Raw genomic sequence first — 24,575 nt, 5'->3', positions numbered from 1 at the left:
TCATAGGAGTTTAAATAAAGGAGGAGCCGGGCCCTGGTCGATCATGTCGCCTAGCTGCTCAGGAGGCTGAGATCTGAGGATGGCAGTTCAAAGCCAGCCCAGGCAGGAAAATCCATGAGACTCTTATCTCCAACGAACCACCAGAAAACCTGGAAGGGGAGCTGTGGCTCAAAATGGCAGAGTGCTAGCCTTGAACAAATGAGCTCAGGCACCGCGCCTAGGCCCTGAGTTCAAGCTCCATGATTGGCCGCCCACCCCGACCCCACACAAAAAAGACTTGCAAAAGTTATTGCGTGAAATTCAATAGTCTCGTCTACCCACGGGGAAATGGTAGCCCGCAATAGGTATCCGTCATTTCCACTCGTTTGGCATGTAAACCTTGATATCCAAGACATAGACAGGTCTGTTCCTTCGTGGGGACCTAGAGGTAAAATCTGAGGTGTCTGCAACTTTGTGTAGACCATCAAGCACCGCTCAAGGAGATACCTACAAAGGGCCCTCCCCCCAAATACATGAAGTAAATGTTCAACTTCTTTAGTTATCTGGGAAAGGTAAATCAAATGATATTGAAATTCCATGCCATCTGAATCTGAATGGTTATCGGCAAGGAAGCAAACACTAACAAATGTTGACAAGGACACAGGGGAGAAAGGAACTCTCATATACTGTTGATTGGAATGCAAATTAGACCAGTAGCTAAAGAAACCAGGACGAAAGTGACTCAAAAACTCAATCATAGAACTGACATATAATCTTGCCCCTGCTATAACACTCCCGGGCACACATCCAAAGGATTCAAAGTCAATGCACAGGAGAACTAACCTGCACGTACACCAAAGCTCACAAGCAGCACGCTTCACGATAATCAAATCCTCTAGTCAGGCTAAGTAGCCATCAACGAATTGAAGAAAATGTAGTATCTATACTCCATGGAGATTTTATTCAACCATGAAGAAGAATGAAATCACATCATTGGCAGAAAAATGGGTGGAACTGGAGACTGTTATGTTAGGTGAAATAAGCCAGTCTGAAGAAAATAGGTATCACGTGAGTTCTCTCATGAAGTAGAAGGACGATTAGACAGTAGGAAGGGAGTGGGAATAAGAGTGAGTAGTAAGAGGATGAACACAAAGAATCTTCTCTACACATATGCAAATGTCATAATGAAACACACTGTTGTGTTAATTGAACATAGAATAATAAATATGAGAACATTTCCTCAAGAAAGGGAAGAGCAGAAGAGGAGCGGGAGGAGGAGGGGAGGAGGTGGGGGGAAGAATATTCCAGTTAGAATAGTCCGGTTAGGTAGAGGCATACTATTGGAAAGTTACTGGCTAAACAGGGACTATGGCACAAAAATAAAAAAATGCCAGTCCCTTTTCATTATCTCCACTGACATCAAGTACCTGCTGAAGAATATTAATGTGGGTGGCTCACATTATTTTAACGTCGAAGCATAAAAATCAGCAGCTAATATTTTGATATCACAGGATTTCAAAACTTGGGTAAATCATGAACTTAATATTGTGTTGTCACATTCAAAGCAACAAAATTCAAATACTAAAAAAAAAATTATGATGAACCTGTACTTCCGATCAAACAATGACAAGTTAAACAGCCAAAGAGTGCCTTTAAAGGCCTTTAATAAGCGTACTAATTATAGTTGCCTTTAATAGATCTCATTAAGGAATGAGACATTTCCATTTTCAAAATCAATTATGTTGGAACATAAGCTATCAAAGTTATAAATCAGTGACTTTCGTGAACAACGAAAATAGGCGGAACAAAGGAAGCATCCTGGTTATCTCCTATAGAAAACAGTTTGCGTTTGGGATCCTCTACTGAAGAGAACCATTTTTCCCCATGACTCTAGAGTCTGTTACTGTCTTTGCAGAGTCCGTGTGAACGCTGGGCAGGAGGACCAATGGAGTTGCTAAAGGTGCCCAGTGGAGTCACCTATCAGATTGAAGCAAAGGCTGGGGTGGGTAGCTTCAGAGATTTATTTCCAGCTACATTTCCTGTGGGCAAATTTTATCATCGGAGGCCCATCTCCTGTGGCAAATGATCAAATAATATTCCTTGTAGCCGTTACAAAGATGAAATGAGACAATATAGAACCATAATTAGTTCAGTTCACACACACAGACCAAGGCTCAGCAACTTGTATTCATTCTTTTAATTACTATAATAATAGTAATGACCATGGCTGCTCCTTCATAAATGCCAAAGACATGGCGAGACTTACGCGTCTTAGAAAAACATAGCTTTCAAACCCACGTTGCTAGATCTTATTCTCCTTGTCTTCCAGGGGAATCCTGAAATGTGTATTCACACCAGCATTTAGGACCTCGTGTGCACAACAAATCTTCAAGCTCCGTTTTACGTAAAACTTGTCAAGCATCTAGAATCCATGGCAATAACCATTTAGAAGCAGCGTGCCACATTCTCTGCATTGCTGGATTTGCCTCCATAGGCAAAAGTAAATCCATTCTGCTCTGAAAATAAATGGGACTGAAGAGTTGTAAGAGTTGCTTCCCCAAGAATTCAATTGTGACTCATGTAGGGGTAGAGTCCAAAGGAGCAATCAGCAGATCCTACAAAGGAACCCATGAAAAGATCTTAGAAGAACTCGGAGATCTGAGGAAAAAACTCCTTTCCTGGTTTTCAGCTCTATGGATCTAGAATGTTGCGATAGCTATGTTATAATGTTTTTTGGGACAGCATAAAATCTCACTGCGGTGTGAATAGACCCTTAGGTTTGAAGTTTGGATGTCTCAGCTCTAGTCTGATTCACTTTACACAATGCTTTCTGCAACTTGTGTGTGTGTTTGTGTCTCTCTATGTGTGTGTGTGTGTGTGTGTGTGTGTGTGTGTGTGTCAATTCTGGGTCTTGAACTTATGGCCTGGGCACTGTCCCTGAGCTTGTTTTGCTCAAGGCTAGCACTCTACCACTAGAGCCACAGTGCCACTTCTGGCATTTTCTGAGCAGTTTATTTGACATGAGCATCTCAAGGACTTTCCTGCCTGAGCTGGCTTCGAACCATGATCCTCAGATGGTAGTGTACTGACTAGCCAGGATTACAGGCATGAGCCACCAGCGCCCAGCGTAACTTCTTTCTTTAAAACCTAAATTCATTTCAATAACATCATTGAGAAACCAAGTTTTTTTTTTTGGTTTCTATTGTACCACAGAAACAAAACTATAGCTCAAATCATTACGAAAACCTCTAATTCCTGGCTTTCTTTCTCGGCAACTTCTTTCTCCTCTCTTGGCTTTGTCGCGCAGATTTGAGTCATGAAGTGCTCACAGGATTTTCTCTCTTTTGTCCTCTGCCAATGAGCCACTTGTGATTTGTGGTTAGTGAAAGTGAATCACAAAGGGTCGGTGGAAAACGTGAGAGAGATGAGGAGGTGATGTCAGACAGACAGGAGAAAGCCCTGGCTCCTTTCTCCAATCAGGAAGGACTGGGGCGGGGCAGCCTGGCCTCCTTTCCTCTCTCCATCTCAGAGGTGCGCAGCCTCAGTCTCCTCTGTCCTGGGCATCAAGCTCAGGTTCTCGAGCGACTGAACGTGGTCAGGAAGCCAACTGTCAACCTCAAGTCCCCAGGTCACTGTCACGAGAACACGGGCCACTCCGCGACGAAGGAGCAGGACCACGCCGCCATCCAGTCTCACCACCTGCCTTCTCCCCTCGCCCCTCCCTGCATTGTTCGGCTTGTCCACCACCTCAATGCCAGGCTGCTCCGCCTGCCACACCCTCGCTGCTCTAACGGACAGGCGCCTCTGACATCCGGAGCCAAGATAAATCCATCAAGATGTGTATAGCAGCCACACAAAATGAAGTCACACACCTGTGATTCAACAGAAATCCTCTGAGGATCAGGAACCAAGAGGCTCACCAAGATGGGGCAGGAGGCAGACGCAGCGTGGCACAGAGAGCAGGACGGATGCTGGGGGGGGGGGTTCATCCTAGTACTCCATGAGTGCCCGGCTGCCTTCCCGGGTGTTCAGGGCAGATGGGCTGGATGATCTGTAAAGCAGTGGCTCTCACCTTTGGCTGTACTCGGACATCGCACTGAAGGACAATATAGAACTTAGCCAAGATAGAGATTTCATGGTTTGGGGGTGTGTCTCCAATGCCCAGCTACCACAGATCTTTCTGTTGGTTTCGCTGCGTGCGCATCTGGGACAGAGGCCCAGTGCCCTGGAGTGACCATCTCCAACAGCCACGGTTCCTAAATAAATAGCTATCAAATGGCCCAAGGAAAGGATCTTAATGGAAGGATAATTAAATGCTCTCTACCCTCTGGTATATTTTTAAATGAGAATACAAGCCAAGACAAGGCCAAGGTCACCCAGGAGTCTGCCCTCCAGTCTATTCAGGGCAGAGCTGATCTTGAAGCATAAGGAAATAAAGAATTCAATCCCTCAAGGAACAGAACTTCAGGGGCGCTCTGATCGTTAAGGACTGCCAGTGATGTTTACTTATTTTCTTGAAGACTTGATTTCTAATTACTTTCCTCCATGGAGATAGTAAAAGAAAATGTAAATGCAGTCTTTAGAGAGTTATATAAAATCAAGGTCCACATTAAAAAAAATTTAAAAAAAGGACAAAACTTCCCATCACAGCCTGGATTCTCAAACCACACAGACTAGGGGACGGCAGTCCTGCTTCACCAGAGGGGAGGGGTGGGGGAGAGAAAAAATAACTTTGAAATTAGTCCTTAAGAGGTTATTTTTGTCTTAATCATCCTAGTTCATAAAGAGAATGAAAACATTTTCTCAAGGAAAGCCCCTAAGACTGTGGTTTGAAATATTTCAACAAGCTCTGTGACCATCCAGGCTTTTAACTGAAATAAGTAACTACTGGAGGAAGTAGCTCCGTGGCTCAAAGTCGTGGAGTGCTAGCCTTCAGCACAAGAGCTCAGGGACAGAGCCCAGGTCCTGAGTTCAAGCCCCATGACTGACAGAAAGGGAAAAAAAGAGGGCTGGCGATTGAGCTCAGTGGAAGAGCATCTGCCTGGCAAGCACAAGGCCCTGAATTTGGTCCTCAGCTCTGGGGGAAAAAAAATGACCGGGTTTTATGTCAAATAAAATTAAATGTCATTGAAAAACAGGTTATTCCTTTCTTGATCTCAGTTATTCTAATCAAAATCCACTAAGATCACTTTGTAACTAAATCAGAAAGGGGTTAGATCTTGAATTATTTTTAGTAACAGTAAGAGAAGAGATGCAGATTTGCTGGCTTTCTAACTTTGAAAAGTGTGTGCGTGTGTGTGTGTGTGTGTGTGCACGCGCGCGCGCGCAGGTATACACATACACGTATACTGGCCAAAGGGTATTTTGATGCCGTTTTTCAAACAAGTCTTATCATCATCCAACATAAACCAAGAATATCCAGTAAGAATGTCATGTGAGACTCATACTTTCAGTATTTCATCCCTTACATGCAGTGTAAAATTAAAAGATGAACTTTCAACAGATCTTAAGCCATTATATTAAAAAAACTATGATCGTTTCAACATTGTGATGAATTTAAAATGTATTAGGCATTGGTAAATTGTACAGTCTGTGAATTATATCTCAATAAAGCTGCTGGGATTATTAGGGGTGTTTTATGTTATTTTTTTAATGCCAAGCCTTGAAAAATCTCCAGTGCACTGTAGCCTGACAGAATAGCTCATGTTGAACTCACTGCATGCCTTCCAAGTGTTCAATGTCCAGCACGTGACAATCACCTCCTGTTCGGGGTATGTGAGTTCCGTGGACCATGCGCTAACACGACTATGATTGAGGCGAAGAAACTGCCATATGCATTTTGTCCACTTCCTCTTTGTGTGTGTGTGTGTGTGTGCGCGCGCGCACGCGCATGTGGTTTGTTTTGTTTTGTAACAGTGCAGGTTTTGAACTCAGGACCTCATGCTCATTCAGCTCGTGTGCTAGGCCGGTGCTCTCCTACTTGAGCCACACCTCCAGCATGATATTTGCCAGTTAATTGAAGATGGGGAGTTTCGAGGACTTTTCTGCCCAGACTGGCTTTGAACCTTGATCCTGCAAGATTTCGGTCTCTTCAGTAGCTAAGGTTACAGGTGTGAGCCGCCAGCACCTAGCTCCTCTACTTCTCTACTTCACCTCTACTTCTTTTTAGCTCACTTTTTGTACCACATACAACATACTCAGGAGGAAAAAAAAAAAATGAAAGGATCATGACCTTAGCTCTTTTCTCCATCTTTTACTCATAAAGATCCAAGTCTAATAAGGTCAGCATCAGAACCAAGTCCACTCACAGAAACAGATTAACACCCAAAAGTAGTAAGAGGAACTTGGTTCTTAATTCACAATTGTTCAACACTCAAAAAGGGATATATTAATGACCCCCAATTCCATTTTTACTAACATTAAAAAATGTCTTCCCCATGCGTTTGCCATTTGTAAATCAATATTTCAATATAAGCCAATATCTTCAGTAGAAACAGCTCTGGCCTCAGCTCGTGGATCTGGGGCCAGTCTTTCCCTTTCAGCGCCCTTCCTTTTACGAATCACAGCCTCGAAAACAGAACCCATTTGGCAAGACAGTCGAAAGGTAGAAGAATGCCAGCAAATGGAATGAGACAAAACCAAAACCAAAAAAATAGGTAAAGTTATAAACAAGCAGGCATGATCTGTACTTGCTGCAGCTGAAGAAAATCTTTGTAACTTCAGAGGGACTAGACACTCCATCTTGCAAAAGAATTAAGACTGCCTGCTCTACTGGTTTCCCTGCAGTGCAATGTGTGCACCAAGGCTTGTGTTTTTCTTTTCTAGGTCTCTTAAGAACTCTGGAAGTACAGACGTTTCTACCCTCTAGGCTATATGGGATTGGACTTCATGTCTGACTTTCTTAGAGTCTTTCCAGTTCTCCATTATATCACCCAAGAAACAGAAAGACCAAGGCGAGTCTTTTCAGGAAAACTAGATGAACCACCAACTACCTCTCCTTCAAGAAGCAAAAGAAGTTCATTACAAGAAAAAGCAAAATTCACTGGAGCGAACTCCTTTCTCTGCATTCTATGTCTTAGAGAAAATTCCAATCTAAGCGGCCCCACAGAAAAGCCACAGCAAAACCCTCATGAATCCTAGGTCGTTAGAGAATTTCCATTTCCTGACCACAGGAAATGTTAATGCAATGTCAAGGCAATGCATATTTATCAAGCTATACACTATGGATGTGAAACACTGGTGATAAACCAAAATGTGAGTCAGTCCACTTATGAGAGCACAGTACTGAAAGATCCTGAATGCATGACATCGACGGGATTTCATTTCAAGTAGCTACAAATAATGGCCTTGGGTAAAAAAAATATAGATGTGTGCTAAGCCCGGGCAAGCATCAAATAGAGGCACGCAGTTTGAGAGGTAAACGCAAGAAGAATGTGAGTTTGAAGCCAGCCTGAGCTGCATAGCAAGTTCCAGGCTAATCTGGGCTACAGAGTAGGGAACCCTGTCTCAAACACATCACCAAAAATATATGGATGCCAAAAGTTTCAGACTCACGAGGGAAGGCACATAACCTCAGCGTTGTTCAGAGCCAGATCAACCAAAAACCAATCCAATTTTCAAGCAGTATGTTTTTGTGGGTCTGTGGAAGTAGAGGACTTTCTAGAAGTATAAAACAAAAGCTTATGATTTAGGGACGTCAAGAAATCACAAGTGTGGGGCTGGGGATATGGCCTAGTGGCAAGAGTGCTTGCCTCGTATACATGAGGCCCTGGGTTCGATTCCCCAGTACCACATATACAGAAAATGGCCAGAAGTGGCGCTGTGGCTCAAGTGGCAGAGTGCTAGCCTTGAGCGGGAAGAAGCCAGGGACAGTGCTCAGACTCTGAGTCCAAGGCCCAGGACTGGCCAAAAAGAAAAAGAAAAAAGAAATTACAAGCGGCCCCATATCCTAATTTTTTCTAGCCCCAAGTATGAAATTAGCAGGAGGGTGCTTTCTCCCCCAAAACACTACCCTTCCCCCCCACGTCTTTTCAGTCATAGGGTTTGAACTCAAGGCCTGGGCACTGTCCCTGAGTTCTTTCACTCAAGGCTAGGGCTCTACCACTTTGAGCCACAGCACCACTTCTGGTTTTCTAGTGGTTCATTGGAGATTATGAGTCTCCAGGGCTTTCCTGCCTGGGCTGGCTTTGAACCATAATCCTCAGATCTCAAGCTCCCGAGTAGCTAGGATGACAAGCTTGTAGTGAGTCACTTACCTTGAAGTTCCTCTATGTGAATTCGTTCCCTAAACAGCTGCACACAGTTTCCTTAAAGACCACAGGGAAGTTTCCCCCAGCTACTTATTGGACAACTTGCGAATGGCCATGTCAACAAGATTTTGAAGATTTGTTTTTCCTTCCAGCTGTTCATTTCCTGGTCTTTTCTCCTCCTGCATCCTCATCACTAATCTGTCTCTGCATTATAAAGGCATCAGTAACATTTGAAAGTTAACTCTCAATTAACATCTTGGGAAATTTTCTCCATAGGTTCCTGGGCACAGAGAAGCTTGCTTTTTTTTTTTTTTTTTTTTGATGAGAAGTGAATGAAGCAAAGAGCAATGAACAAGTTTGAAATTGTGATAAAGGACCTCCCAGGAGCAGGAAAACAGGAACTTGACAGGTCCCTCAACCAGGAGATTAAAGGCATCCTGGAAATGCTTGCTTTGGAACATCATTCAGTAAATTCTGGCATGGATAATTGAAATCTAAAGGGAGAGCTCAGTGTTTGACCCTGCTGTTTACTAGTTCATTCAAGTTCATTGGAGAATCATTAACCTCAAAATTTTTAATCCATTGAAGCAGTAACTCCAAAGTTAGCATTCTGTTGCTCCATAGAACTAACTCCTGTTGTCTCCAAATTTATTTCAAAAATACATTTTGGGGTAGAGTATAAGCAAACATTCTTCCACACGCTATAACCACGATTCTCATTCATGAGTGGCATAAAATCTTTGACATATGCTGATTATAGTGAGAGTCACGTCTTGACTTTCTGAAAATTATACTATCACAGAGTTAATTCTTTTTGTTTTGGTTTGGGCCAGTAGTGGGGCCCTCGTTTGGCTTTTTCACACAAGGCTGGAGTTCCACCACTTGAGTTACGCCCCTAGTGCCGGCTGTTTGTGGGTTAGGATTTGTCTACCTGAGCTGGCTTTGAACCAAGACCCTCAGATGTAGCCCTCTGAGTAATTAAGATCACATGCACGAGTCTGCTACCAGTGCTCAGTCACAAAATGAAGTTTGAAGAAGGAGTAGGAATCTATTATAAAATATAAGACTATCTTCCCTCTTTTACATATTTCTCCCTATAAAGAACACATGGATATGAAAAAAAAAACAAAACCCGAAACATATTAAACATAACAGGTTACTTCTCCACCTGGGTTTCCAGAATCAAGCATATTTCATTGGATTCATATTTAACTTTCTAAAAGTGAAGTCATTAACTCTTTTTTTTTTTTTTTTGGCTTTTGCAACTCTCATCGTTTGCCTTTCTGCAATATTATGCACCACCTCCTTCGGTGCCATAGAGAGATTCGGTATACTTGCATAATACATCTCCCGCGACCAACTTTCTTTTATTCTTCAGTGGTTACAGTTTGAAGTTTTAGAAATGCATCTCCAATCTTCGTCTCGCTTCATTAACCTCAAAGGGGGGAAAGGGGCCTCGCTCCCATTTTGTTGGAGATATTCTTGCCTCTGCCTTTCCTTCAGGACTGTTTTCCCTCAGCCACCCCCACCCCCCCCCACCACTTCCCCCACCCCCCGCCCCCAGTCCTCTGCCAAGCAAGGCCTCTGTTTCATTGCCAGCCTGCATAACGTCTGGTTTGCTTGTCGGTGTGTTTGCTTTATAGGTCGGTCCTAACGGCAAAAAGCAGTTTATTATGACTATATAAGTTGTTTGCTGGAAAGCCAGTCAGTATAGTAAGATGCCACTTATTTATCTTTGATACAAGGTCGTAACCATTTGGAAAAAAAAAAAAAGTCAAGTGTATTTTTTTTTTAGAGCATCTTTTCTGCTCAGAATCCTGGCACATCTTGTGGTGCTTTTGATTCCGTCCATGACTTTCTCATAGAAATGTGCTGCTCACGGCACGCGTTTCCAATTCGGTGTCCTTTTTTTTTTTTCTTTTTCAGAAAAGATACACAGGTATATTTTTTCACTACATTACTTGGTTCACTGCCCAAAGTCTATACAGATAGTAATCTTTGGCAATTTTCCTTGAACGTGTCATTCTTGGAGGTTTCGGACTCTATAATTTGGACCAGATAACTTTCTGCACCTACTACACAATGGTAATCTTACATATTTTGGAAATGGTTTCATCACTTTTATCCTTTCTTGCTACCGTTAGGAATTCTTGGTTGAATTTACATTCTTCACTGGCAGGAATACTTTCAGAAAGTATGTCTGAGAGACCTAGATCTCTAAATGCTTTCAAACATCTTGACTTTCTCTTCACTTATGAGTTCGGCTTAAAAACTGTCAGGCTCCAAATTGGTTTTCGTCAGAAAATACAACAATCTGCTTCACTACCCTTCTCCAATGTTGCTGTGAAGAAAAAAAAGATCTGATAGCAGTTAGAAGATTGTGTCTGAGGTATTTTCTCCCCTTCACAGAGCTGTTAAGGTTTTCTTTCTTAGAATTTTGAGAACTGAATTGAAATGCATCTCTCCTTGTAATACGTCTCCTTACCTCCCACTTGATTTGACTTGATGTACAAATTCAATCTATTGTCTCTGCTCAGCACAAATAATATTTTTAAAAATGTCTCTGAAGTCTTCTTCCTCTTGAAATGTATCTGCTCTGCCGAGAGACCTTTACAATGAGGAGGAGGGCTGATATCTCGATCTGCCACAAGGATGGGCCTCTTGTTATTGTTACTGGATAAATATTGTCTCTTTCCTGGGTCTTAGGGAAAGTCATTGTTAACTCCATCCTTCCATTAAAGAAATAATATTTAAATACACAAAAGTTTTCTGATCCTCTGCTCCGTGTTGTACTTTTCTGGTCTCATTTTTTTTTTTTTTAATGGCTGGATTGATTTTTCTGTCGTCAAGGACGGAGTTGGCTCCTCACACAGTGATTCTGCAATGGTGAAGTGTCTATCATGATCACTGCCTTTGTCGTGCTGTTTTAATACCATAGGCTGGCTCTCATTTCTAACAGTTCTGTGCAATGAACAATCCAAGGTCAAAGTGCCAGAGGATTGGACATTCGGCAAGGGGTCTTCTCTCTGCTTGCAAAGGTATGGGGGGGGACAGGAGCTACTGATGGGCAGGTCCTCTGGCCTGTGAGCAGGAGCAAATGCTAACCCCCGCCCTCGGCATGAGAGTGGCAGGGCCGTTCCGTACGTGTGCCAATCACATGCACCAAATTCCAATGAGCATTTCAACAAGGGAGCTGGGTAGCCATGATCCCATTCAAAGCACCAGCCTCATGCGTTCCCCTGGCATGCGACTGGCTTTCTCCTAAAGTTTGATGGCCGTTTCCTTTCTCATTTTAAAACAGAGGAGTCAGTTTTCACAATGGTTAGCGCGCAACTGGTATACATCAAGCCAAGCTGTAAGGAACCATCAGAAAAAAAGCCCATACATTTCTTTAAAGACATTGAAGACATTAAAAATGTTCTTGTAAGTCATTACACGTGGTTTTGACCAAGCCATATAAAAAAAAAGGAAAAATTCAATAACCATTTTTTTTTTTAAATTCCTACCTGTGCGTTAAGATGTGAAGAATCTCTTGGTCAGCCCTGTGTGGTGTCAGTTGTGTTAACATCGTCATCTGCTGACTCCCTGCCCTGGTTGTTGGTGAAAATGCACCTCCCAACTGCAAACAGTACCCCAGAGCCAGTCAAGTCAATGTGCTGAGCTCTGAGGTCTGACAGTGGGCGGGTCTTTCGCAGAAATCGGGGCCGTGAACCGCCACCGCCCATGCGCAGCAGCCGGTGCAAGGCTTTTCCTCCCCGGCAGGATCCTGGGAACCATGCACCAGCCGGTACAAGTCGAGCTCTTAACTGCGGAGTTGCGTTAGGTTTTGCTTTGGCCTGGAGTTTCAATCCAGGCTCTTTCCCACCAGTAGCTGGGATTACAGGCACGCGTGACCATGCCCACCAGAAATTGGGTGAAGTGAAAAGAACTAAGTCATCTTTTTATGCGGGTGTTTTTTTTTCCTCACTAAGTCCCACCACCCACGATGGCGGCTGCCTGGCTGGGGCTTCCCGTAGGTGTGGGGAGACTGGACTACTGACAGGGCATTCAAGAACAGACAGACATGAACTAACCGCAGGCTCGGCATGCCTTAAAGGATGAAAGGAGAAGAGTATGGTTGGACATTCATCCCACCGAATAGCTTTAACTTCCTACTTGGGAAATCCCTTCAATGTCTTGGGAGAAGAACCTTTCCGGTTTTCCCTGAAGATTAAGTGCTGTTATCAGCCATGTTAACGAGTACATGGGAGAAGACGCTGAATAATCGTTTATAACCCATGCCAAGGACATGGAGTTCATCTTTCTGCTCTTTTCTTCCCTCCTGTCTATACTTCGTTGTTGTCCCACATTTCAGAGGTGGGCGGGGGGGGGGGGGAAGACCCTAAGGGAGTGGCTTTCGCTGTTTTTCCTTACTGAGATACATTTTATATATCAAAGGATTTATATTTCTTCAATTAATGTTCCAAAGATATATTAAGAGCACGTCTACCCTTGGTTCCTGGTACCCTTTCCATTCTTTTTTGGCCTTCTGGCCTTCATGATGAAGTATAGAGAAAATGCATGCACACGCTTGATTCCAGTCATAGAGCCCCAAGTAAAACCTCACATACCAATGCACGGAGAGCATCATTAACTATGTATGGGCAAGATCATTTGGGATGGCTCCCTGTGTTTACGATGTTATCATCTCTCCCGCAGGTCACAGGTTTGCTCATCCAGAACCATCTTTATGTATGTATATTATCTCAGGGAGAATGAAGTTAGAGCAACAGTGATTTTAATCTGAGGATCAAAATACCCAGCATTTTACTACCCAATGGGATTCTAACCTTCAGTCCAGGCATGAACTTACTAGGGATCCAAATGCATTCTGAAATTGTACATAGACTGCCGGTATTTATATGTACACATCTTTTTTTCTGGGAAGAAAATCCATGCTTTCATTATACAAACTGATAGGAAGCAATGTGGTGGAAAAAAAAAAATGATGCCTAGATAAATGGACCATATTTCTGTTTCTGGGGAAAGAGAGCTTTTATCAGCTCTATTATGATTCTGAATCAATTTTTCATCAGATTTTATTATATTCTTGGTCAAACCAACAATAATGACATCAGAATGTTATTTGTAGATAAGACAAACACCTGTCAGAAACCACAATCAGGAGATCTAGGCCAACAAACCCAGCCTTCAGGAATGTAAAATATTTGGACAATGGTCTCATAAGGAATAAGCATAATAAAACCAGAAAACAGGGACATTCACATTGATTTATAAAAAAGAAAGTCAAAGTAACAGAAACAGTTCTGGAGATTTTACCTCTGTAGTATAATATCGTAGACATGGTTCTTGGTTCCTAAAGGCTAGGAGACAAAGTGTGAGAGCTTGTTAAAACTTTCTTGAGATTCTGCTGTGAGACTCAGTCTCTCAAGCCATGAGTTCACACCTTGGACATAGGAAGGCAGGGTGCCTGGACGCATGTGTTAGAGAAGGAATTCCAGCCTGACCTCACAGAAGGTAGCTGAAAGCCTTGGAAATCTTCCAGTGTGGAAATGGCGAATAGATTTTACTCCCATGGTAGTGTCAACGAATGAAAATGAGGTATGGGAAGAATACTGATTAATTATATATGAAAGATCACTGGACAGGAGGCTGGTAGCACGTGTACGTGTGTGTACGTGTGTGTACGTGTGTGTGTGTGTGAGAGAGAGAGAGAGAAGGCATCAATAAAGGTGGAAGAGTACAATGACAAGGAAGTAAGAGTGGGTATTTTGTGAGGAGGACAACATGAATAGGAGATCATTAAAATATATTCAAATGATTCAAAACCCACAACAAGCAAAGACAAACCAGAAAGAGCCCAAATTTGAGAAACAAACATAAAAGTGAATAAGAAATAGCAAGAAGACAATGACCTAGTTGAAGACTAAATCCATTCTGAATCTATTTACCCACCCGTCCAATATCTGCCCATTATATTCCAGGCACAGTCATGTATTGGAAGATACAGTCATCAAAACAAGAATCTTTTCTCTGGAGAGAGTGTTCCATTGCGAAGAGGCTGAGTTATCACACTGTCATAATGGCTTCCCTTCATAATAATAGTAAGAGTTGAAATGCCAGTTGGAGTTTGACAGGATAAAGTGACTTTGGGGGTCCCAGCGAACTGGATCTTTGAGGATGAGGTGTTACCTCTGCTGCTGGGGAAGGGAGTGCAGACCCACGGCCCAGCAGGTGCAGGGGAGTGGAAACAGGAAAAGATGAGGCATTTCTGGAGAACGGGATGTCACTGTAGATAAGATGGTGGAGCCACGGGGAACCCGGAGGAGAAGGAAGAAGAGATGACACAAAAAGACAAACCCTGGAGCTGAGGGCACTGCAGCCTCAAGGTGACCCGGCTGATGTCGCTGGCTGTGGGATCCCCTCCCTCCCTGCCTCACCCCTCCCTGTGCTTCCTATAGCTGAGCTCTCCATCAAAGAGGAAGGCCACTGGCCACACCCCGGGGGAGGGCCACTCTTGGTCCCTGGTCTATAAGTAACTACGCCCCCCTGATGTAAGCAGGCTCGTGAAAGGGTAAATCTTGGTGAGATGAGGGGCAGTGTGTGGATTTGCAGGGTACAGATTTCAAGCAACGGTCCCTCGATTGCGAAAACAGCATATTTACCATTATAGATGGAAATTTAAATGGCCAGATGAGAGGAGGGGGGGGTGGGAGAGGAAGGGAGGGGATGGGAGGGGAGAAGGGAAGCGATGAGGGGAGGGAGGGAGGAAAAGAAGAGAGAGAAAGAGTAGACAGGGGGAAGGAGAGAGAGGAAGGAAGGAAGGAAGGAAGGAAGGAAGGAAGGAAGGAAGGAAGGAAGGAAGGAAGGAAGGAAGGAAGGGAGGAAGGGAGGGAGGGAGGAAGGGAAAGAGGGATGGAAGGGTCTGAGAGAGAGAGAGAGAGAGAGAGAGGATGAGAGATGAGACAATGGGACTTGCAGCAGGGCAAACAAGACCTAAATCTGTACAAGATTCCGAATGTAGCCACCACAGACTTTGTTAAGTTTCAAAGGCCTTGGGTAAAATCCAGCCCAAGTAAACAAACAGACTGCAAAACATAATGCTCAAGGGGAAAACCACAAATCTTTTCTCCAGCAACTGTCAAAAAAAAAAGAGTGTCTTAAAATGGTAGCTGTTTGAATCTGAAGCAAACAAAAAATAAAAGTAAAAATAAGAAAAACAAAAGTTGCTATCACAGTCAGAGGCTGGAAGAACACACATGGGTCCCCTTAGGAGTGTCCCACCCCCCAATCCTGGGGCTTGAACTCAGGGCCTGGGCAGTATCCCTGAGCCTCTTTGCGCTCAATCTACCACCTGAGCTTCAGAGCCACTTCTGGCTTTTTTGAGTAGCTAACTGGAGATAAGAATCTCATGGGGACTTTTCTGCCCAAGATGGCTTTGAACCCTGATCCTCAGATCTCAGCCTCCTGAGCAGCTAGCATGACAGGCGTGAGCCACTGGTGCCTGGAAACGAGGAGTGTTTCAAGGGTCCAACTCAACCATCAGAACAGAGACCCTTGTACCCCACCAGGGGGCTTTAAGAAAGCTACCATTGCCCCCACCCCCATCTTTCCATAGTTTCTTCAATGATGGAATAAGAAGCATTTCATCGGGGCCATTACTGAAGGCACAGGGATGATAAAGATGGGATGAGCAGCTCTAAGGTGATATGGATGGGAAAATAACCCTAGATTTTGAGTAAGGCACGTGAAAGCTTTCCCAAGGCACAGAAGCCCTGAGCAGAGACTTCCCATAGCGTATCCTTAGCTCGCTCTCTCTGAACTTGGCTTGCCATGCTTGTCCTGCGTAGGTAATTGTCCCAGACACTGAGCGCACATTCCCTTTCGTGATTAACCCAATGGAAATAGAAAACTGTAAAGCTTACCGAGTTCTCAGCCCCATCTGACCCAAGCAAGCTCCCATTTCACATGTGAGGAAACGGAAGGCAGAAGGCACGGGTGGACCGTTATCTAGACATCAAATGAAACCTCGGCCCAGCTCCTCACTTGCAAGGGAAGCAGCGTGAGCCACAGATCAAGTAAAGACAGAGAGATCACCAGCCGAGGGAAGTGGTCCTCAGGACTATTTTCTTTTCAGGAGAAAGCATGGGTCCGTACTGAGGATTTTCTCATGCTTGACAGTACGCTATTTATTAGCTGAGATGAAATTTCAATGCACAATGAATTTCAAGGGAAATGCAGCGAGGGTTGAAGAAAAACATAAGAGAAAGGCCGTCACAAGATTTGATAAGTCCGGCACAGTTCTGCCTTGCTGTGAGGCACACACAAAAAAATATATTTAAAAAGTCATCATTTCTAAACTCAAAGCAAACAAGACAGTGCACAAATGATGTGGACTCTAAGATAAATATTATATCTGTATATGTATAGATATAGACATATCTCAAAGCAACATTAGACACTTTCTCTATGGTGAGAAATACACATACAACACACACACACACACACACACACACACACACACACAAACATCTGGCGGGTTATTATGAGTCATTCCCTTCCCCACCCTTGAACACAATTGTTAGCAACAATACCAAAAACTATCTCCCAAGGCAGCTTTTAATTTCCCTTTGCTACCATTTCTGAGCGGCACGTAGAGGTTTTCTCCTTTTGTAGCAGGTTGGGAATAGACTAATTAATTTGTCAATAGAGTGCCTTGTGAGCTCACACACGTTTGCAATGTTCTGGCTTTTTAAAAATTACACTCTGGAAACCTACACTTAAAAAAAAAAACAACTCCAAAAACCAGAAAAGCACCACTGAAAGAAAGACAGATGCCCAAGTCCACCTGCAGAACCTTATATGACATCGGTCAAATTGGGGGGGGGGGAGGGAATCCTAGGAAGGGGGAGGAGCACAGGTGTTAGGTGTTAGATCATCTGTGCCAGCCCTGTGTCTTCCTGGGCGGGGCGGGGGGGGGGGGGGCTTCACGGTCCAGAAGCACCTTCCAGAACACCGGCATGGACAGAGCTCTCGCAAGCAACGATCCTTGCCGGCAGAGGCAATAACTCACCATCGGCTTTTATCTGCGCAAAGTAGCTTGGCCAGGAGTAAAGCACATAATCCTCCTGTTGAATGGCACATGCTCTAAGGAGCCTTCTGGAAGCTTCTTCCAGAGAGCGGTTCCCACCTGACCTTGGTTGGGATGATGGTAGCCATCACCCCAGTCGCACAATGGCAAAGTCAGATCTGGAGCGGGAGCACCGCCCCTTGAGCCCGGGTCGGGTGAGCAGCACAGTTCGGGGGGAATGCTACATTTACTTGTCTTGGGACCGGCTTCCACATCTGTAAATTCGGAATGACGCGGCCTAGCCCCAGAGGATAGCTTCAGAGGTTAACACTCTCGGGACAAAGTGTTTCTCAATGAAAGGGAGTTTCTAAAAAAGAGTGGGTAATGCATCTTTCAATCAAGGTGTAATTTACATGGAATAAAATGCAAATATGTTTGTCTGTCATGAATTCACTTTGGACAAGTGCATACCAAGGACAGAGGCCATCATTATGGCTTTTAAATTTGTTTTTCTTTTCCATTTGGACGTAATGCGAATGTATAGGTGGAGGTATTCATATCCATATTTACAAACACACCCAAACTGATCACTGATATTATTATAGCTTCCTAGTTTTCAAGCATGAGATTGTTATCTGCTCCCTTATTTTTCAGAGAACGGGAATAGGTTAAACACTGCTTTTCAGATTTAAGCAAAGCAAAGCATACAAGCTCCATGGAGGGTTTATTTGAAAAAAACATGTCACCGGTTCTCCTTCTAAGGAGTTCTGAGCTAGTCAGTCTGGGCCGGGGCCTGGGAATCTGCATGCCTTCCAAGCTCAGAGCATAACGATGCTCCTGGTTTATGGACCACACTTCACACAGCCCTGACTCCGATGACTTAAACTGCTTCTCCAACGTTCACGTGGAAGCTTCATTAGAACGTGGAACTGCCTTTTCTAAAGTCCAGGCCACAGCCATTAATTTATACTACCTGCCTTCACTTGGAAAGGCTCCTGAAGACTGCTCAGTGACCCAGAGGAGTCAGGGAGCAGTGGGTTCGATGCATGGGACTAACATGGCCTCCTTTCTTCCCAGAAGCAGAGCTTTACTTCCTGAGAGAGGACGCACATATACGTACACACACTTACATACACACACTCCAAAGCCTCCAGACATTGTTCTTTAGCATCCTTGACCAACAATCAGAGATGGCTTAACTTTCCTCTTACCAGTTACTCTGCATCTAAACCACCAACCTTTCTGCAGCCAAGTTTTATAAAACTGGGTGGAATTTAGAGCTGGCTTCTAGATAAATAAACTTCCAGGAGCTCAGATATTCTGAATTAAAGATCAACCTGGCAAAGGGAAGACACTAGTCATCAGAGTCCCAAACTCCTAAGCTTCTTCTAGGTTTTCAGAACAAGCTCTGTAGCTTTCATTTCCAAACAGATCAAGGATATATGGGTGGAGAAAACGGCATCAAAACCACACATCTATTATGTAGAATGTTTATACCATGGCGAGGACTCAAAGAAGGTACACTGTCTGTAGGTATGGTTCTTTTCTGATCTCTGAATGATCTGTTTGGCCTAATGTGATTTCTCACATTAATAGAAAAGGAATTCCTCATGAGTGGTTATACATAAACCATTTTACAGACACCCTTTGGATACCTGCTAGACAATAATGCATTGCCTTTTCATAAAATCATTTACGAAACAAAATTCTCCTGAACGAAAGACGAGGAGCATCCCTTCGAAGTGACCTTCCTCCATGGGTCCCCGAACTCTCACCTCAGCATCTGGAGCTACTATGAGCGCAAGGAACGTCAGACCTCGTTCATTTCTCCATCTGATGTGGAACGTGATGGGGAAGGGCAGACGTGTCTCCTCCTCAAAGCGGGGGTTCCTTAAGGATCCGCTGAAAGCACTACACTTAGTCCAGCAATGAGAAATTCAGAAAGGGAAATCCACAGCGGGCCTGCGGCTGCCAGCACTGTCATCTTTACCAGCTCTACACCTCCACCTTGCACAAGTCCACCACCTATGGGAGGCCTCCGATCGCAACGGGGCCAACTCAACACGGGGCCTGTGCAGTTCTCCCATCTCTAATAGGCCTTTAGGGTACACAGAGCTTGCTCCTAATCAGTCCTTCCTTCCTTCCTTCCTTCCTTCCTTCCTTCCTTCCTTCCTTCCCTCCCTCCCTGCCTTCTTCCTTCCCTCCCTCCTTTTTTCTTTCTCTTTCCTTTCTTCTCCCCCTCAGTCCCTCTTTTCCTTTCATTTTGTGTTTTGACTTATTTTGGTTCATTTTGTTACTGGGTAGCCAAGGTTAATCTGGCTATGTCACCCTGGCTGGTCTCAAATCCACCTATCCCTGAGGACTGGAATTACAGTCACCACCAGACCTCGATTCATCCTTTCTTTGTTGAAGTGAGTTATGTATAGAGGGCAATTTTTCGTGGGCCTCAGATGTGAAATGGCTTTTCCCTAGTGCCTGGAACTAGCAGCAAATAGGCTCCGACTAGGACAGTCGTACACCGATGAGCACAGAGACTTCAATGCTAAAGAGTCTGGGAGGGAACCCTGCCTCTTCCCTTCCTCATTACACAGACCAGGAAACCGTTCACGCGTCTCTTTTCTGGTTTCCTATGCCACATGGCTGTTATAAGCTGTACATGTGATAGACCTGTTTTTTTTTAATCAGATATTATAAGAACAATGTCTAATTTGCAGCCAACACCGCATAAATGGTAATACTGAGCATTTTTCTCCCTCCCTCCAGCTTTTTTATCCCTGACACACCCTTCAATACACATACATGAATCTGTACACAAACAAAAAGACACATATGAGACACCATCTGACAAGATATATATATGCATATACACACGTATCTATAAGAAATGTTCGTATATATGTGTATGTATTTGAGCCCTATGTAATTGCCATTACTATGAAGTTTATCATCATAAGAACAAATGTTCAGCTCTCCTGATCTGAACTGAGAATCGGACCCAGACAGGATATAAATACGCAACAACAAAAACAAAATCCCACAAAGATGGCTCCCTCCAAAGACCTACAGAAAGATCTTTACGAAGCCCTACCAAGAATTTCCCATGCACACAGAAAATAGGAATAAGCAGTACGTGGCACCTGCTTCCTTGTCTCCTTACTGTACGTCTCTTATTGCATAAGCATCTCCCCTATACTATCTTTTCCTTCCTGGCAGATTGGACGTGTGCTCTTCGTTCCTGGGCTCCACTGACTTTTCCTTGCTAGGTCAAGTGCAATGTTCGTCCCGTGTCCTCCATTGTGCCCGTACTGAGAGAGTACTGCATCCTACCAGTTGATAGAAAAAGAAAAGATCTTCCCTTGAAGGGAGGAAGGAACAAAAGAAGAAGAGGTCAAGGTGGGAGACTGAAGACTGAACAGACGATTTGTTGTACATGTACAGGGTAGCACATTTGTCTTTAAAAATTAAGAGGTTAAAGTCACTGGTCCATACCTTTGCAGTCTTAGTCTTCTTGAATTTTGGAGCAACTTTAGGGCAACATCGGGGCTGAATTCATCTGCCCAGCCACCACCAACAGGACAGGGCCCTTAATCTCCACACAAGTTCCAGGACAGATTTACTCAGGTCCCTAAGGATCAGGTTTCACCCAAATCTATAAAAAAAAAAAAAAATCAAAGGAGAAAGGAAATAGACATTAAAAAAAAACCAAGATAGGATGATGGTAAATCAGAAATAAAATTGACAATGCTAGTATAGACTCAGTCTTGAACGAACTGACAGATGACATTTTAAAAAGCATATAGCGAGTAGGATTTCTTAGGATGCCACTAGACCAATTTGTCATTTAACTCACAGGAAGCATGAGGGTCAGGAAACAAAAGGGATTTTACTCTAAGAATGCATTTGTTGGGGGTAGATTTCCATCTATAGAGGAGACGGGGCTTTCATAAATACAGACACTGTGCTTAATGGTGCTTCTAAGAGAGAGCAGACGAGGGGGCCGTGAGTTCCTCCATCTTGAAGGATTTCTCTCTTTTGCCTTGTGAGACATGAGCCTGGTCTGTTACCACTAGCTACTCCATCAGAGCTACCGGCGTCGCATCTTTCCTGACTTCTATTTTCCAACGTAAGGGCCGCTCAGGATCCAGTTCTGAGTCTCCTCTTGTATGTTCTGATCAGGGGCCACTTCAAGTTCCAAAACATGGCAATGCGCATCCTCATGGCTCCATGTCCAGGCCTACATAGATCTGCAGAGGCTAAAAGTCCACCCCCAACCCTAGTGAGAATTCCAACAGACGTGTCAATGACACCACACTCAACCCCATGACTCTATAGTGAACACCGGGTGCCAAGGCCCTGAGTTCAATCCCCATAGGAGAACAGGGAAGGAATTTTTCAATCCTAAAATATAAAAAAAAAGACCTGGTAAATTTCCTGTTTTAATGAAAAGACTCCTTTATTCTCTATAGTCAAAGATTCATTAGGAAATACAGTTTCACATGAAAAAAAAACCCCTAGACTTGGCTATAATCATCATATTCATATTTTAATTCCACCAATGTGAAACTCTTGATCAAGATATTCAGGCTTTTTTTTTCTAAGACATATTTTTTTTCCTGAAAAGGATTCTCCCTTTAGAATATTTATGAAATAAAATAGGATGATCCTAAACCCTTCAGCATGGTGCACAATACAAGCTCTCAATGTTCTTTGGCCTAAAGATTTTTCAGTTTTTCACTGTTGTCGGCTTCTTGCATGCTGCATGACATTTCCTGATCTCAATTACCTCCATCTCATTCCCATCAGAGCCTGAAGCTTTTCCCTCTTCTATCAAAGGCGATTGCTTCAGTGGCCTTTGGTTTAACTGAGCAGCTTTCTCTGGGCCATCTCCACATTCAAGATGGACGCAGTCACCTTGACTGCCCCCCTACACTAGGGGCGGAGGGCTGAACTGTATAGCATGAAACAGTCAACTTTTCTGGCCCATTTCATGTTCTTTTGTGGCTACCCAGCAATTTGTGGGGTTTGATCTGAGATCTAGTTTTACAGCAAGCTGATAATCATCATGCCATGGTCTACAATTATTCCTGCATCCCACAGCCAAGAGACACAACTTTGGAAGGCAAACAATGGTGCGATTCAGCACAATGATATATGGGGTTATTAAAGAAATTGTGCTGACTGCTTGGGGAATTCAAGTCTCCAATCTATCCCCAAAGTATCTTTGTTTCCTCTTTATAACTGATGGTAAGAAACTGTCTGTGTTTGGGGTAGCAACAATATGTCACCCACTTTTCAATGGGTTGATGTCTGAAAAAAAATAGTTAAGGTACTTCAGAAAAAAATTACTCATAATACATTCATTCTAAGTCATTCAAAGATAAGGTCAGAGGGGCTGGGAATATGGCCTAGTGGTAAAGTGCTCGTCTCATATGCATGAAGCCCCGGGTTCGATTCCTCAGCACCACATATATAGAAAAAGCCAGAAGGGGCACTGTGGCTCAAGTGGCAGAGTGCTAGCCTTGAGCAAAAAAAAGCCAGGGACAGTGCTCAGGCCCTGAGTTCAAGCCCCAGGACTGGCAAAACAAACAAAACCAAACAAAGATAAGGTCAGAAATACATCTCCTCAGTGAATGTTTATGGAGTACATCAACTTGCCATGGAATCTATTAGGAACTGGGCTGCAGCAGAAGCAATGGAAGGCTGTCTTTCTGCCCGCATGCTGCCTTCATTCTAGGAACTGTTCTTGGTGTTTTCTAACTTGCCCAACTTCTGCCCAGATATGGGAGAATAACACAAACTCCACCAGCGTCACTGATTCTCACGCGTGGCCGTAGAGGCTGTATGAATGTCTATATCTTCAATTCTGCTTGATGGAGTCCTAGAAGTCTCTCAGCGGACGACTTCATTTCCTTAGCCGGCTCACCACATTCTACCTAACCCAAAACTTTTCAGAGGTGAGACTGGTTTATACCTCATCCTTCAGCCAAGTAAATGAGTGAAAGAGTCCACCCAACCTGCGAATCCACTCACCTGCCGTGCCACGAAAGAGCACAGAAGGCTGGACTCAGAGGTCCCTCGGCCTCTCCAGTCCTTGGATTCATGCTACCATGTCAGAAAGAGACAGTAAAGAAATCATGTCAAGAAAAACAAAAAAAAAAAAGAGCAATACGCATCTTCAATGCCTGCCTGCCTGCCTGCCTGGGTGGAAGGGGAATGGTGGAGCTGGGTGCTATCGTGCCTGCTGAGCAGCCTTCCATGCTTCGGAGAATGTGTCACTTCTCAAGGCACATCCATTAGCGGCTTCGTGAGCAGCACACCTCCTTCCTGGCTAGGCTACACTGCGAGCCATGCCCGTGAGGCGATGGCGCATGCAGACAGCGATTCACACATCCATCGGCCGCCAGCCGCTCCCCCCGAGAGCCGGTGTCTAGAGGTGGCGGGGCGCAGGCGCTTGAGGAGAGGTACGGGGCGATTAACGACCGTAAGTCCTGAAGGAAGAGACTGGAAGATCACAGGACAAAGCTAGCTGGGGCAGAAAAGTTGGAAGTTGGAGGTGGGCCTCAGGTAGTAGAGCACCAGCCGAGAGAGAGAGAGGGGGGGGGGCTGAATAAGAGTACAGGCCCTGAGTTCAATCCCCAAACCTAGTACTCACAAAAAATAGTATAGTCTTTAGGGAGGGGGGAGGGGAGTACAAACGAGGGCAGAGGAAGGGGGAATAAATGAAATGATAATATCCAGTATACACAACACCTTCATCATAATATAATAGTTAAAAAAAAACCTACACAGATAGATGGATACACGACTCAAACGTTCAAGTCACGTCGACATGGATCTAATGGCATCTGGGGAAAGATGGACGTGCGTGCCCACAGCTGCAGAAGTGTATGCGTGTGTGGCCTAGTTCCATTTTGGATCTCTAGAAACCCAAGCTTGCCTTTGCCAAGATGGAGGGCGAGCAAGACCTCCCTTCCAGCCTAAATCCTCTCAAGAGGACGGCTGACTTCCCCAAACGCAGCTCTCGTCGGCAAAACTCATGAATCACACACAACTCTCCGCAAGGTGCCACGGATGCCATCAAGAACTGCAGTGGCGTAGTGGCGTCTCGCAGGGCCCCAAGCACACCGAGGGTTTCCCGGGGCCACCTAGGTGGCTGGCTTCACCCCATCCTCCTTCCCTGGCTGGCGAAAAAGGAACAGCCTGGTGACCTGCGTAGACAGCGATTCAATGACCCGGCGCCATGTTGAACCATAGCTCTCCGTGCATCCTCTAGAAAC

The 24,575-nt window shown here is 44.3% G+C and overlaps 1 protein-coding gene across 3 annotated transcripts in view; it reads right to left on the bottom strand.

Annotated features, from left to right (window-relative positions):
• The window catches only part of Sgcd (sarcoglycan delta), a 464,814-nt gene that overhangs the window by 242,564 nt on the left and 197,675 nt on the right, over window positions 1-24,575 (bottom strand). For all 3 annotated transcript variants that reach the window (XM_048334294.1, XM_048334295.1, XM_048334296.1), the window contains one exon: window positions 20,788-20,947. The gene's annotated coding sequence lies outside the window, so the exon portion shown is untranslated. The remainder of the gene's footprint in view (window positions 1-20,787; window positions 20,948-24,575) is intronic.

The sequence above is a fragment of the Perognathus longimembris genome, chromosome 25 (assembly GCF_023159225.1).
Source record: "Perognathus longimembris pacificus isolate PPM17 chromosome 25, ASM2315922v1, whole genome shotgun sequence".
Classification (NCBI taxonomy): domain Eukaryota; kingdom Metazoa; phylum Chordata; class Mammalia; order Rodentia; family Heteromyidae; genus Perognathus; species Perognathus longimembris.
This window is presented reverse-complemented; position numbering and strand designations above follow the sequence as displayed.